Genomic DNA, 17,405 nt, shown 5'->3' with positions numbered 1-17,405 from the left:
TCTCTTGCAAATTTTATGTGCGGATTTTCACAAAAGAATTGCATTGCACACAGAAAATCCTCAAGTAAAAAACGCTGCACAAACACACTAAAAACGCATAGGCATAGATGAACTGCTTTTTGGAAAATCAATCCTAATCAGAAAGCAAATCATCAGAGCAAGAAATTTCAGGATGTACAAATAAATATTTGTCAACTCACCAAGAATGTGTGGGAGGTTCTCATAAAAAGTGCAGATCTTTTAGACTCACAAAAGACTAGTCAAATTACCTTCCACCACCACAAACATCCAGGAAACTAAAGACATCCTGTAAGGTTTCTTGTACCCTGGCACCCAATTCCCCTGGAGGAGGGGAATTAGAAGTGGCAGAGCAAAGAAAGTGAGGGAAGTGGGTGTAGTCATAAATAGAGATGTGTCTACATCAGAATTTTTTTGGGCGATACATCTCACAAATCCCATCCATGTAAAGATGCCCAGTATGGTATTATTACTATATCAGAACTATAAAATGATTTTTGATGTAAGACATTGGTCAGACCTCATCTGGAATACTGTGTCCAGTTCTGGGCACCACATTTTAAAAAAGACATTGAAAATCTGGAGCAAATTCAGAGAAGAGCTACCAGGATGGTGAGCAGACTGCAAACTATGTCCTATGAGGAACGGTTAAAGGATCTTGGGATGTTTAGCTTGCAAAAAAGAAGGCTAAAAGGAGACTTAATAGCTGTCTACAACTATCTGAAGGGATATCACAGTGTAGAACGATCATCGTTATTCTCATTTGCACATGGAAACATGAGAAGCAATGGAATGAAACTGAAAGGGAGAAGATACAGATTAGATATTAGAAAAAGCTTTTTGACAGCAAGGGCGATCAATGAGTGGAACAGGCTGCCACAAGAGGTGGTGAGTTCTCCTTCAGCGGAAGTCTTCAAACAGAGGCTGGACAGATATCTGTCTGAGATGGTTTCGTGAATCCTGCATTGAGCAGGGGGTTGAACATGATGACCTTGGAGGACCCTTCCCACTCTAACATTCTATGATTCTATGCAAACACACTGTACACTTTATACTCAAATCATAGTAAGGAAATATAGCCCATCAATCATCACTGCCATATGGGAGAGCAAGAAACAAGAAAAATTTGCTTCTGTATGTCAGCCTAAAGTGTGATAATGATTGTATTGAACACGCGAATGTGACTGACACATAGTGTCTAACAAAACTAAAACAAGACATCTGTGAAGAACGGAGCACAAATCTCATCTTTAGCTGAAAGAACAGTATAACCAAATGCCACATTGCGAATATCATCACTTTGAGAAATGATATTTATATTGTTACATCTGTCAGGCCAGATAGCGTTGCTGCAGTGGTTGCTTACAGTAAGCAATATTTTTTTCAGCATGGTATAGCATTGATTTATGTTGGTTAAGAGTAATTTAACAGCATATTAGCAACAGATTGGTGAGTTGCTATAGCAACAATAAGACGAGACCATATCTATTGATCTGGGATCCTCGAGATAATAAACAAGTTTTTGAAGAAGAACAGATAATAAAAAAGAAAAAAAAAACTAAATGTATAAATAAACTATTGTTTTATCATCATTCTTTTTTATTTGCTACAGGCGAAAATTATTAATATCCTTTTGATCGGAATGGAAAAAATTAAAAAGGAATGCAGCTCACAGTAAGACAGTGAGGCTCCTTGCAGACTTCTTCTGAGCTTTCCGTCACCATTATTCACTTGTTTGGGAAGATTTCTCGATGTATACCTCCAACATATCTTGGCATAAATAGCCCACAGGGGTCTATTCTAAAAATGTGTATAAATATTTGTATTGCAGTAACCCTTTGTTCATGACAGCTCAGTCTGCTGCATTTTCTTATGCAGTAAAAAACAGTATTCCATTCTTTGACCTCCATCGGATAAATCAAGTCCTGTGGATAAGTTTTACATACAGTACTGACCGAAAGTTTGGACACACTTTCTCATTTAAAGATTTTTCTGTACTTTCATGGCTATGAAAATTGTACATTCACACTGAAGGCATCAAAACTATGAATTAACACGTGTGGAATTATATACTTAACAAAAAAGTGTGAAACAACTGAAAATATGTCTTATATTCTAGGTTCTTCAAAGTAGCCACCTTTTGCTTTGATGACAGCTTTGCACACTCTTGGCATTCTCTTGATGAGCTTCAAGAGGTGGTCACAGGAAATGGTCTTCCAACAATCTTGAAGGAGTTCCTAGAGATGCTTAGCACTTGTAGCCCTTTTTTCCTTCACTCTGCGGTCCAGCTCACCCCAAACCATCTCGATTGGGTTCAGGTCTGGTGACGGTGGAGGCCAGGTCATCTGCCATAGCACCCTATCACTCTCCTTCTTGGTCAAATAGCCCTTACAAAGCCTAGAGGTGTGTTTGGGGTCATTGTCCTGTTGAAAAATAAATGATGGTACAACTAAACGCAAACCAGATGGAATAGCATGCCGCTGCAAGATGTTGTGGTAGCCATGCTGGTTCAGTATGCCTTCAATTTTGAATAAATACCCAACTGTGTCACCAGCAAAGCTCCCCCACACCATCACACCTCCTCCTCCATGCTTCACGGTGGGAACCAGGCATGTAGAGTCCATCCGTTCATCTTTTCTACGTTGCACAAAGGCACGGTGGTTGGAACCAAAGATCTCATATTTGGACTCATCAGACCAAAGCACAGATTTCCACTGGTCTAATGTCCATTCATTGTGTTCTTTAGCCCAAACAAGTCTCTTCTGCTTGTTGCCTGTCCTTAGCAGTGGTTTCCTAGCAGCTATTTTACCATGAAGGCCTGCTGTACAAAGTCTCCTCTTAACAGTTGTTGCAGAGATGTATCTGCTGCTAGACCTCTGTGTGGTATTGACTAGTCTCTAATATGAGCTGCTGTTAACCTGCGATTTCTGAGGCTGGTGTGACTTGGATAAATTTATCCTCAGAAGCAGAGGTGACTCTTGGTCTTCCTTTCCTGGGGCAGTCCTCATGTGAGCTAGTTTCTTTGTAGCACTTGATGGTTTTTGACACTGCACTTGGGGACACTTTCAAAGTTTTCCCAATTTTTTGGACTGACTGACCTTCATTTCTTAAAGTAATGATGGCCACTTGTTTTTCTTTACTTATCTGCATTTTTCTTGCTATAATTTAAATTCTAACAGTCTATTCACTAGGACTATCAGCTCTGTATCCATCATACTTTTGCACAACAAAACTGATGGTCCCAACACCATTTATAAAGCAAGAAATCCCACTTATTAAACCTGTCAGGGCACACCTGTGAAGCGAAAACCATTCCCGGTGACTACCTCTTGAAGCTCATCAAGAGAATGCCAAGAGTGTGCAAAGCAGTAATCAAAGCAAAAGGTGGCTACTTTGAAGAACCTAGAATATAAGACATAACTTCAGTTTTTTCACACTTTTTTGTTAATTATATAATTCCACATGTGTTAATTCATAGTTTTGATGCCTTTAGTGTGAATGTACAATTTTCAAAGTCATGAAAATACAGAAAAATCTTTAAATGAGGTGTGTCCAAACTTTTGGTCTGTATTGTATAAGTAGAGACTTTTTTTCCAATGCATGCTCCAAATGTAAGTCTTGAACACAATGTGTATAGAGCATAAAGCTGGTCATAGACGTTCATTGAGCAAAACATGTTTTTTCATTATTTTTATGGCAGGACCATTTCTGTCTTGAGACAAGATAAGCATCTCACCTCAGGCAGCAATTTGAGCTGTCTGACAAAGGGGCAGCAAAATGCTGCTGCTCCCCTCTCAGACTGAGATGAAGATTCCTGGCATTCTGACAGCAGTCATCCGCAGTGTCCCTAACTGGGAAGTGATGATTGTGGACCCACAATATATGATGGCCCATCGGTGCCATTACTATTTTCAGCTGAATGTGTATTGTGTCCTCAGGCACATATCCAATTGAATACTAATGTGCAGCAGAGAGCCACTGGATTCTTGCCCCGCCATACCTACACATGCCACCGGCCTACCAGAGGCCAGTAACAGATGATATCAGGCATCCCATTGCAAGCTGTGTAATGACAATACTGCATTGCAACACCAGCATTGGTAGATGGTTGAATAGGAAACCGCATTTTGTAGGAGCAGGGATAGGTCAATAGAATTTTTGTTTTAGTCATTGCTATTGCTAGCTAAAGAGCATGGGGTGGATCAATCATTATTTGGGGATTTGTTGCAGCTTATGGCATAAGGAGCATTTATCGGTTAGAGGGAAGAATAGATGCAATTAAATTTCAACAAACTCTTTATGCAAACTTAACACCATCTGAGAAAAAAAGTTAAAGTTGAAAACAGGATGGCTACTACAAATGGATAATGATCGTAAACACATGTCCAAATCCACAATAGACTACATCAAAAGCACAAGCTGAAGGTTTTACAGTGGCCCTCACAGTCCCCTGATCTGAACATCATTGAAAATCTGTGGCGAAACTTTTTTTTTTTTTTTTAAATCTGTTTATTAAATTTTTCAATATAATCATCGCACAGTTGGTAATGACAATATGATTTAGCAAACATAAACTCAACCCGAACCCTCCCCCTCCCAAAAACCCCAATCTCTGCATGCGCATAACCGTCAAGGCAAGTCACTGAACTGGTGAGTTGCCGCCTATCCTCTGTAACAAGTACCATTGTGTGTTTTCAAACTGCGCTTTCAGCTTTTCCCTAGTCTCCGAAGGTAGAGACGGGATGAGAATAGACCATGTAGACAAAAATCTGCCTGCCATTTTCTCTTTGTTAGACAAAGCATCCATCCATTCCATTTTAAATATGAATTGGATTTTTGTACGAACAAGAGAAAGCGATGGAGCCGCCGGGTTTAACCATTGATGAAGTATACTCTTCCTGGTCGCCGAGGCCCATATCACTAGTGTAGCTTTGATATATTTAGATAATTTGTTTTGTGCCTCATCAAGAATGTTAAAAATAGCCCATTGAGGGGTAAGCGCAAAACTGACTCCACATAACTTTTGTAGCTCATCATGGACACTACCCCACAACTCCTGTATTTTCGGGCAGCTCATAAATAGCAGTGCATGCAAGACAACCCAGGTATCTCACAGAATTGGAAGAATTTTCCAAGGGAAAATGGATGAAAATCCCTCAAACAAGAATTGAAAGACTCTTGTCTGGCTATAGAAAGTGTTTACAAACTGTGATACTTGCAAAAGAGGTTGCTCCTAGGTACAAACCATGCCCAAACTTTTGCATAATCTCATTTTCTTTTTTGTAATTTTTAAAGATAAAGGATTTGTTTTGCCTAAAATACAATGGAAATGTGTCATCTTTAACTTCAGGCCTTTTAGAGATTATTTAATCTTCAACTTTCTTAACAGTTCACAATAACAGTAATTTTAACCAGGGGTGCCCAAACTTTTACAAGCCACTGCATATATTATATGTGGGTAGGAAGGACAGGTCTATGTACTATATGTGGGGACGTCAGACATAACTAAACATGCTATATTTGGGGTGGGCGGACTTGGCTATATAAGCTGTGTATAAAATAAAAAAAAATAATACATACCCTTAAAGGTGTTGTCCACTACTATGAAAATCCCTTCTCATACCCCACGTTTTTGTCTCAAATATAACAGAAAAGCTTATACTCACCTCTTGTGCCAGCGTCATTCCCACAGTGCCGGCATTCACTCTCTCTGGGGCTCACGTGCGGTGTTGTGTAAGTGACACCGGCGACCAATCAGAGCTGGTGTCACTGACTCCGCCTTTGGACAAATCAAACATGAAGATGAAGTCCAGGGTGCGGCTGATCTCTGACTTCCTCTTCATGTTCAATTCGACAGGTGGCGAGGACAGTGATGCAAGCGCTGATTGGGTGCTGGGGTCATGTGTCAGAACAACTGTATGGTAGTCATGGGGAGAGCGACTGCTGACACCGCAGGGGAGGGGAGTATCATCATTTTAATTTCATTGGGGCCAAGCGTGGGATATAAGAAGGAGTTGTCCAAGTAGTGGCTTTATAACCAATATAAATATCCTCATAATATTTCTAAGATCCCTCCATCAATAGATTAATGGGCGCCAACAGAGAAACATGAAGAGACTGGATCACAAACAAATTAGCATATAAAAACAGTCTATTTATTAACCCCTTTCTGACATTAGACGTACTATCCCGTCGAGGTGGGGTGGGCCCCTATGACCACCGATGGGATAGTACGTCATATGCGATCGGCCGCGCTCACGGGGGGAGCGTGGCCGATCGTGGCCGGGTGTCAGCTGCCTATCGCAGCTGACATCTGGCACTGTGTGCCAGGAGCGGTCACGGACCGCTCCCGGCACATTAACCCCCGGAACACCGCGATCAAACATGATCGCGATGTGCCGGCGGTATAGGGAAGCTTCCCGCAGGGAGGGGGCTCCCTGCGGGCTTCCCCGAGGCCCCCGCAGCAACGCGATGTGATCGCGTTGCTGCGAGGGTCTCCTACCTCCTTCCTTGCTGCAGGCCCCGGATCCAAGATGGCCGTGGCATCCGGGTCCTGCAGGGAGGGAGGTGGCTTCACAGAGCCTGCTCAGAGTGCTGTGCAAACTGTCAGATCATCGATCTGTGATGTCCCCCCCTGGGGCAAAGTAAAAAAGTAAAAAAAAAAATTTCAAAATGAGTAAAAAAAATATATATATTCCTAAATAATGAAAAAAATATATATATATTATTCCCATAAATACATTTCTTTATCTAAATAAAAAAAAAACAATAAAAGTACACATATTTAGTATCACCGCGTCCGTAACGACCCGACCTATAAAACTGGCCCACTAGTTAACCCCTTCAGTAAACACCGTAAGAAAAAAAAAAAAACAAGGCAAAAAACAATGCTTTATTATCATACCGCAGAGCAAAAAGTAGAATAACACGCGATCAAAAAGACAGATATAAATAACCTTGGTACCACTGAAAACATCATCTTGTCCCGCAAAAAACGGCCCGCAATACAGCATCATCAGCAAAAAAAAAAAAATTATAGTCCTGAGAATAAAGCGATGCAAAAATAATTATTTTTTCTATAAAATGGTTTTTATTGTATAAAAGCGCCAAAACATAAAAAAATGATATAAATGAGGTATCGCTATAATCGTACTGACCCGAAGAATAAAACTGCTTTATCAATGTTACCAAACGCGGAACGGTATAAACGCCTCCCCCAAAAGAAATTCATGAATAGATGGTTTTTGGTCATTCTGCCTCACAAAAATCGGAATAAAAAGCGATCAAAAAATATCACGTGCCCGAAAATGTTACCAATAAAAACATCAACTCGTCCCGCAAAAAACAAGACCTCACATGACTCTGTGGACCAAAATATGGAAAAATTATAGCTCTCAAAATGTGGTAACGCAAAAAATATTTTTGCAATAAAAAGCGTCTTTCAGTGTGTGACGGCTGCCAATCATAAAAATCCGCTAAAAAACCCGCTATAAAAGTAAATGAAACCCCCCTTCATCACCCCCTTAGTTAGGGAAAAATTTAAAAAATGTATTTTTTTCCATTTTCCCATTAGGGCTAGGGTTAGGGCTAGGGTTAGGGTTAGGGCTAGGGTTAGGGTTAGGGCTAGGGTTAGGGTTAGGGCTACTGTTAGGTTTAGGGCTATGGTTAGGGTTAGGGCTAGGGTTAGGGCTAGGGTTAGGGCTAGGGTTAGGGTCGGGGCTAGGGTTAAGGCTACAGTTAGGGTTGGGGCTAAAGTTAGGGTTAGGGTTGGGGCTAAATTTATGGGTTTAGATTACATTTACAGTTGGGAATAGGGTTGTGTCAGGGTTAGAGGTGTGGTTAGGGTTACTGTTGGGATTAGGGTTAGGGGTGTGTTTGGATTAGGGTTTCAGTTATAATTGGGGGGTTTCCACTGTTTAGGCACATCAGGGGCTCTCCAAACGCGACATGGCGTCCGATCTCAATTCCAGCCAATTCTGCGTTGAAAAAGTAAAACAGTGCTTCTTCCCTTCCGAGCTCTCCCGTGTGCCCAAACAGGGGTTTACCCCAACATATGCAGTATCAGCGTACTCAGGACAAATAGGACAACAACTTTTGGGGTCGAATTTCTCCTGTTTCTCTTGGAAAAATACAAAACTGGGGGCTAAAAAATAATTTTTGTGGGAAAAAAAAAGATTTTTTATTTTCACGGCTCTGCGTTATAAACTGTAGTGAAACACTTGGGGGTTCAAAGTTCTCACAACACATCTAGATAAGTTCCCTGGGGGGTCTAGTTTCCAATATGGGGTCACTTGTGGGGGGTTTCTACTGTTTAGGTACATTAGGGGCTCTGCAAATGCAATGTGACGCCTGCAGACCATTCCATCTAAGTCTGCATTCCAAATTGCGCTCCTTCCCTTCCGAGCCCTCCCATGGGCCCACACGGTGGTTCCCCCCCACATATGGTGTATCATCGCACTCAGGACAAATAGGGCAACAAATTTTGGGGTCCAATTTCTCCTGTTACCCCCAGGAAAATACAAAACTGGGGGCAAAAAAAAAAATTTGTGTGGGAAAAAAATTTTGTTTTATTTTTACGGCTCTCCATTATAAACTTCTCTGAAGCCCTTGGTGGGTCAAACAGTGGTTTACCCCCACATATGGGGTATCAGCGTACTCAGGACAAATTGTACAACAACTTTTGGTGTCCAATTTCTTCTCTTACCCTTGGGAAAATAAAAAATTGGGGGCGAAAAGATAATTTTTGTGAAACAATATGATTTTTTATTTTTACGGTTCTGCATTATAAACTTCTGTGAAGCACTTGGTTGGTCAAAGTGCTCACCACACCTCTAGATAAGTTCCTTAGGGGGTCTACTTTCCAAAATGGTGTCACTTGTGGGGGGTTTCAATCTTTAGGCACATCAGGGGCTCTCCAACCGCAACATGGTGTCCCATCTCAATTCCAGTCAATTTTGCATTGAAAAGTCAAATGGCGCTCCTTCGCTTCTGAGCTCTGTCATGCGCCCAAACAGTGGTTTACCTCCACATATGGGGTATCGGTGTACTCAGAACAAATTGTACGACACGTTTTGGGGTCCATTTTCTCCTGTTACCCTTGGTAAAATAAAACAAATTGGAGCTGAATAAATTTTTTGTGAAAAAAAGTTAAATGTTTATTTTTATTTAAACATTCCAAAAATTCCTGTGAAGCACCAGAAGGGTTAATAAACTTCTTGAATATGGTTTTGAGCACCTTGAGGGGTTCAGTTATTAGAATGGTGTCACACTTGGATATTTTCTATCATATAGACCCCTCAAAATGACTTCAAATGAGATGTGGTCCCTAAAAAAAAAATGGCGTTGTAAAAATGAGAAATTGCTGGTCAACTTTTAACCCTTATAACTCCCTAACAAAAAAAAATTTTGGTTCCAAAATTGTGCTGATGTAAAGTAGACATGTGGGAAATGTTACTTATTAAGTATTTTGTGTGACATATCTCTGTGATTTAATTGCATAAAAATTCAAATTTGGAATATTGCGAAATTTTCATAATTTTCGCCAAATTTCCGTTTTTTTCACAAAGAAACACAGGTACTATCAAAGAATTTCTACCACTTTCATGAAGTAAAATATGTCACGAGAAAACTGTGTCAGAATCACTGGGATCCGTTGAAGCGTTCCAGAGTTATAACCTCATAAAGGGACAGTGGTCAGAATTGTAAAAATTGGCCCGGTCATTATCGTGCAAACCACCCTTGGGGGTAAAGGGGTTAATTACAAAAATATAAAAATCAACATTACACATACAATAACATGGTGAGATACAATCATAAATACGGAGTCATCACAGAGCCAGAGACTAAAGTAACTCCCCACTAGGTGACTGTCAGTAGAATACAGCTGACATATCTATATATGCATAACGCTATACGGACCAAGCCAATGATACGGCTGTTATGCAGGATCTAATAAGTATATATGGTGCATGCCCCTTGCTGCGTATAGGAGCTAATCTCATTGTCATTTGCCATATGGCTAGCAAGGGCTTCACATGCAATCATATAATAGTAGTTGTTATACCTGCGGTCATGTTGGTCAACCAAAGAGGGGGTCACTCAGCCAAAGCGCACCTCGACGCGCGTTTCGCCATACTACCAGCTTCGTCCTGGGTTCGTGCTGGTAGTACGGCGAAACGCGGGTCGAGGTGCGCTTTGGCTGAGTGACCCCCCCCCTTTGGTTAACCAACATGACCGCAGGTATAACAACTACTATTATGTGATTGCATGTGAAGCCCTTGCTAGCCATATGGCAAATGACAATGAGATTAGCTCCTATACGCAGCAAGGGGCATGCTGCATATATACTTATTAGATCCTGCATAACAGCCGTATCATTGGCTTGGTCCGTATAGCGTTATGCATATGTAGATATGTCAGCTGTATTCTACTGACAGTCACCTAGTGGGGAGTTACTTTAGTCTCTGGCTCTGTGATGACTCCGTATTTATGATTGTATCTCACCATGTTATTGTATGTGTAATGTTGGTTTTTATATTTTTGTAATTAATAAATAGACTGTTTTTATATGCTAATTTGTTTGTGATCCAGTCTCTTCAAACTTCTTTAACCCCTTAGCGACCGCCGATACGCCTTTTAACGGCGGCCGCTAAGGGTACTTAAACCACAGCGCCGTTAATTAACGGTGCTGTGGAAAAAGTAAATAGCGCCCCCCAGAGTCGGATTTTCTCCGGGGTCTCGGCTGCCGGGGGTAGCCGAGACCCCAGAGAACATGAATTGGGGGGTTTTTAACCGACCCCGCATTTGCGATCGCCGGTAATTAACCGTTTACCGGCGATCGCAAAAAAAAAACAAAACGCGATCTCTTTTTAATTTCTCTGTCCTCCGATGTGATCGCACATCAGAGGACAGAGAAAAGGGTCCCAGATAGCCCCCCGATACTCACCTATCTCCCCCGGTGCTCCTCGTGGCTCCCGGTGGGCGCCGCTATCTTCAAAATGGCGGGCGCATGCGCAGTGCGCCCGCCGGCCGGCATCGGGAGACTGATCGGGGTCGGTTTTACCGACCCCTGTTTTGCGATCGCCGGTAATTAACTGTTTACCGGCGACCGCAAAAAAAAAATCAAAGTGTAATTCTCTGTCCTCTGATGTGATCGCACATCAGAGGACAGAGAAATAGGGGGATTCGGGGACCCTATCATACTCACCGGTGTCCCTGGATCCTCCTGCTGCTCCTCCTGGCCGCCAGGGAAAAGAAAATGGCGGGCGCATGCGCAGTGCGCCCGCCATCTATCGCCATTTGCCGGCCGACAAGAGAAGAGCAGTTGGGGCTAAAATTAGGGTTAGGGTTAGGGCTAGGGTTAGGGCTAGGGTTAGGGCTAGGGTTAGGGTTAGGGTTAGGGCTAGGGTTAGGGTTAGGGTTAGGGCTAGGGTTAGGGTTAGGGCTAGGGTTAGGGCTAGGGTTAGGGTTAGGGTTAGGGTTAGGGCTAGGGTTAGGGTTAGAGTTAGGGTTAGGGCTAGGGTTAGGGTTAGGGCTAAATTTAGGGTTAGGGTTGGGGCTAAATTCAGGGTTAGGGTTCTTTCACACCTATGTCGGTACGGGGCCGTCGCAATGCGTCGGCCCAACATACCGACGCACGTTGTGAAAATTGTGCACAACGTGGGCAGCGGATGTAGTTTTTCAAAGCATCCGCTGCCCAATCTATGTCCTGGGGAGGAGGGGGCGGAGTTACAGCCACGCATGCGTGGTCAGAAATGGCGGATGCGACGTGCAAAAAAAGTTACATTGAACGTTTTTTTGTGCTGACGGTCTGCCAAAATCACTGATCCAGTGCATGACGGACGCGAAGTGTGGCCATCTGTCACGATCCGTCGGCAATACAAGTCTATGGGCAAAAAACGCATCCTGCGGGCACATTTGCAGGATCCGTTTCTTGTCCAAAACAACGGATTGCGACGGATGCCAAACGATGCAAGTGTGAAAGTAGCCTTAGGGCTAGGGTTAGGGTTGGGGCTAAAGTTAGGGTTAGAGTTGGGATTAGGGTTAGGGTTTGGATTAGGGTTGGTATTAGGGTTAGGGTTGGCATTAGGGTTACGCTTGGGATTAGGGTTAGGTTTGGGATTAGGGTTAAGGTTAGGGTTGTGATTAGGGGTGTATTGGGATTAGGGTTAGGTTTGAGGTTAGGGTTGAGATTAGGATTAGGGGTGTGTTGGATTTAGGGTTTTGATTAGGGTTATGGTTAGGGTTGACATTAGGGTTGTTTTGGGGTAAGGGTTGTGATTATCGTTAGGGTTAGTGATTAGGATTATGGATCAGGTTGGGATTAGGGTTAGGGGTGTGCTGGGGTTAGGGTTGGAGCTAGAATTGGGGGGTTTCCACTGTTTAGGTACATCAGGGGGTCTCCAAACACGACAGCCAATTTTGCGCTCAAAAAGTCAAATGGTGCTCCCTCCCTTCTGAGCTCTGCCGTGCGCCCAAACAGTGGGTTACCCCCACATATGGGGCATCAGCGTACTCGGGATAAATTGGACAACAACTTCTGGGGTCCAATTTCTCCTGTTACCCTTGTGAAAATAAAAACTTGGGGGCTACAAAATCTTTTTTGTGGAAAAAAAAATATTTTTTATTTTTATGACTCTGCATTATAAACTTCTGTGAAGCACTTGGGCATTCAAAGTTCTCACCACACATCTATATAAGTTCCTTGGGGGGTCTAGTTTCCAAAACGGGGTCACTTGTGGGGGGTTACTACTGTTTAGGTACATCAGGGGCTCTGCAAATGCAACATAACGCCCACAGGCCATTCTATCTAAGTCTGCATTCCAAAACGGCGCTCCTTCCCTTCCGAGCTCTGCCGTGCGCCCAAACAGTGGTTTACCCCCACATATTGGGTATCGACGTACTTAGGAGAAATTGCATAACAACTTTTGTGGTCTAATTTCTCCTGTTACCCTTGTGAAAATAAAAATTTGGGGGCAAAAAGATCATTTTTGTAGAAAAAATGTGATTTTTATTTTCACGGCTCTACGTTATAAACTTCTGTGAAGCACATGGGGGATCAAAGTGCTCACCACACATCTAGATAAGTTCCTTAAGGGGTCTAGTTTCCAAAATGTTGTCATTTGTGGGGGGTTTCCACTGTTTAGGCACACCAGGGGCTCTGCAAACGCAACATGGCGTCCGATCTCAATTCCAGACAATTCTACATTGAAAAAGTAAAACGGCACTCCTTCCCTTCCAAGCTCTGCGGTGCGCCCAAACAGTGGTTTACCCTCACATATAGGGTATCGACGTATTCAGGAGAAATCGCACAACAACTTTTGTGGTCTAATTTCTCCTGTTACCCTTGTGAAAATAAGAATTTGTGGGCGAAAAGATCATTTTTGTGTAAACAAAAGCGATTTTTTATTTTCACGGCTCTACGTTATAAACTTCCGTGAAGCACTTGTGGGTTCAAAGTGCTCACCACACATCTAGATAAGTTCCTTAAGGGGTCTAGTTTCCAAAATGGTGTCACTTGTGGGGAGTTTCCACTGTTTAGGTACATCAGGGGCTCTCTAAACGTGACATGGCGTCCGATCTCAATTCCAGCCAATTCTGCATTGAAAAAGTCAAACGGCGCTCCTTCACTTCCAAGTTCTGCGGTGCGCCCAAAAAGTGGTTTACCCCCACATATGGGGTATTGGCGTATTCAGGAGAAATTGCGTAACAAAATTTATGGTTACATTTCTGTTTTTACACATGTGAAAATAAAAAAAATGGTTCTGAATTAAGATGTTTGCAAAAAAAAGTTAAATGTTCATTTTTTCCTTCCACATTGTTTCAGTTCCAGTGAAGCACGTAAAGGGTTAATAAACTTCTTGAATGTGGTTTTGAGAACCTTGAGGGGTGTAGTTTTCAGAATGGTGTCACAGTTCGTTATTTTCTATCATATAGACCCCTCAAAATGACTTCAAATGTGATGTGGTCCCTAAAAAAAAATGGTGTTGTAAAAATAAGAAATTGCTAGTCAACTTTTAACCCTTATAACTCCCTAACAAAAAAAATTTTGTTTCCAAAATTGTGCTGATATAAAGTAGACATGTGGGAAATGTTATTTATTAACTATTTTTCGTGACATGTCTCTCTGATTTAAGGGCATAAAAATACAAAATTTGAAAATTGCAAAATTTTAAAAATATTCGCCATATTTCCGTTTTTTTCATAAATAATCGCAAGTAATATCGAAGAAATGTTACCACTTACATGAAGTACAATATGTCATGAAAAAACAATGTCATAATCAGCGGGATCCGTTGAAGCGTTCCAGAGTTATAACCTCATAAAGTGACAGTGGTCAGAATTGTAAAAATTGGCTAGGTCATTAAGTACCAAATTGGCTCTGTCACTAAGGGGTTAAGCTTTGTTGTTCTATAGGCTGACCTGAGGCAGTTTTCTGCACACCCCATAGAGAACTGAATCAGGCCATGCTAGAATCCTTAAAAAATGTGTCATAAGCATTTTTTTTTTATTTTTTCAGGACTTTAACCCCTATCTGACCTTGGACAGGATAGTACGACCGAGGTCAGATCCCCTGCTTTGATGCAGGGCTCCGCGGTGAGCCTGCACCAAAGCCGGGACATGTCAGCTGTTTTGAACAGCTGACATGTGCCCGTAATAGGCGCGGGCAGAATCGCGATCTGCCCGCACCTATTAACTAGTTAAATGCCGCTGTCAAACGCAGACAGCGGCATTTAACTACCGCATCCGGCCGGGCGGCCGGAAATGACGTCATCGCCGACCCCCGTCACATGATCGGGGGTCGGCGATGCATCTCCATTGTAACCATAGAGGTCCTAGAGACCTCTATGGTTACTGATCGCCGGTGGCTGTGAGCGCCACCCTGTGGACAGCGCTCACAGCACACCTCCATTTCTGCTTCATAGCAGCGAACAGCAGATCGCTGCTATGTAGCAGAGGCGATCGTGCTGTGCCTGCTTCTAGCCTCCCATGGAGGCTATTGAAGCATGGCAAAAGTTTAAAAAAAAAGTTGAAAAAAATGTTACAAAAATAAAAAAATATAAAAGTTTAAATCACCCCCCTTCCGCCCCAATCAAAATAAATAAATAAAAAAAATATAAAATCTACGCATATTTGGTATCGCCGCGCTCAGAATCGCCCGATCTATCAACTAAAAAAAAGCATTAACCTGATCGCTAAACAGCGTAGTGGGAAAAAAATTCAAAACGCCAGAATTACGTTTTTTTGGTCGCCGCGACATTGCATTAAAATGCAATAACGGGCGATCAAAAGAACGTATCTGCACCGAAATGATATTATTAAAAACGTTAAGCCCTCAAACGACCCCAGATCACAAAAAATGGAGACGCTACGGGTATCAGAAAATGGCGCAATTTTTTTTTGTTTTTTTAGCAAAGTTTGTAATTTTTTTTCACCACTTAGATAAAAAATAACCTAGTCATGTTAGGTGTCTATGAACTCGTACTGACCTGGAGAATCATAATGGCAGGTCAGTTTTAGCATTTAGTGAACCTAGCAAAAAAGCCAAACAAAAAACAAGTGTGGGATTGCACTTTTTTTTGCAATTTCACCGCACTTGGAATTTTTTTCCCGTTTTCTAGTACACGACATGCTAAAACCAATGATGTCGTTCAAAAGTACAACTCGTCCCGCAAAAAATAAGCCCTCACATGGCCAAATTGACGGAAAAATAAAAAAGTTATCGCTCTGGGAAGGAGGGGAGTGAAAAACGAACACGGAAAAACGAAAAATCCCAAGGTCATGAAGGGGTTAAGGCTGTGTTCCCAAAATGAGTTTTTGACTCTCAGAGCAGCATATGCAAAATAGCCTAATATATATAATTAGGTGCAGGAATGCTGCAAAAAGTCTATAGCAAACATTTACCATATACTCTGGTAACAAAGCTTTACAAGATTTTTCTAAATATTACTTGAAGCAACTGCCTCACATATGCCTATTAGATTGAGTTCTGGTGAAAAGACAGTAGCATAGCATGAATTATGGACTGAACCCAGTCTACATGATAGAGACTTAATGTGGTTGCCCACTAATTGGACAACTATTTCTTAGAAATTATATTCAGCCTTGTAAAATAAAAATACTGTTTACTAACCACTCATTCCAGTGCCATTGTAATGATGTTGGCACCTTGCAGCCTAAGGCCGGCTTCACACTCAGCGTATGAAAATACGGTCCGTTTTATACGGCCGTAATACGCTGAAAAGTCCCCAAAATAGTGGTCCGTAGCTCCTCCGTAGGCAGGGTGTTTCAGCGTTTTTTGCGCATGGCATCCTCCGTATGTAATCCGTATGTCATCCGTACTGCGTGTTTTTATCGCAGGCTTGCAAAACCGACATACGGATATACAAGGGATCCATGTGTTAAAAACAAAACAAAACATATATACTGTCTATATATATATATATATATATATGTCAGTAGACACATATATGTATATATATTAATATTTCATCCAGCGCGATATAGCAGAAAGCCGGTAATTCAATTACCGGCTTTTGCTTTCTCCTTCCTAAACCCGACATGATTTGAGACATGGTTTACATACAGTAAACCATCTCATATCCCCATTTTTTTTGCATATTCCACACTACTAATGTCAGTAGTGTGTCTATGCAAAATTTGGCCGTTCTAGCTAGTAAATTAAAGGGTTAAATGGCGGAAAAAATTGGCGTGGGCTCCCGCACAATTTTCTCCGCCAGAGTAGTAAAGCCAGTGACTGAGGGCAGATATTAATAGCCTGGAGAGGGTCCATGGTTATTGCCCCCCCCCTGGCTAAAAACATCTGCCCCCAGAAGACCCTCGATCTGTAAAGAAAAAAAAAACAAAAACCAACAATATACATACCTTCCGAGGATCTGTAACGTCCAACGATGTAAATCCATCTGAAGGGGTTAAAATATTTTGCAGCCAAGAGCTTTGCTAATGCAACGTTGCTCATGTCTGCAAAACCCCGGGGAATGAAGGTAAAGTAGGTCAATGACCTATATTTACCTGCATTTGCGGTGAGGCGCCCTCTGCTGGTTGTCCCTAGATCGTGGGAACTTTCCTAGAAAGCTCCCTGGCTCGAGTTCATATGAGGACAACCAGCAGAGGGCGCCTCTTATGATCTCGAGCCAGGGAGCTTTCTAGGAAAGTTCCCACGATCTAGGAACAGCCAGCAGAGGGCGCCTCACCGCAAATGCAGGTAAATATAGGTCAATGACCTACTTTACCTACATTCTCCGGGGTTTTGCAGACATGAGCAATGTTGCATTAGGAAAGCTCGTGGCTGCAAAATATTTTAACCCCTTCAGATGGATTTACATCGTTGGACGTTACAGATCCTCGGAAGGTATGTATATTGTTGG

The 17,405-nt window shown here is 42.1% G+C and overlaps 1 protein-coding gene across 2 annotated transcripts in view; it reads right to left on the bottom strand.

The window, feature by feature from the left end:
* The window catches only part of HTR4 (5-hydroxytryptamine receptor 4), a 998,998-nt gene that overhangs the window by 285,705 nt on the left and 695,888 nt on the right, over positions 1-17,405 (bottom strand). The window lies entirely within an intron of this gene.

The sequence above is a fragment of the Ranitomeya imitator genome, chromosome 4, assembly GCF_032444005.1.
Source record: "Ranitomeya imitator isolate aRanImi1 chromosome 4, aRanImi1.pri, whole genome shotgun sequence".
NCBI lineage: Eukaryota > Metazoa > Chordata > Amphibia > Anura > Dendrobatidae > Ranitomeya > Ranitomeya imitator.
This window is presented reverse-complemented; position numbering and strand designations above follow the sequence as displayed.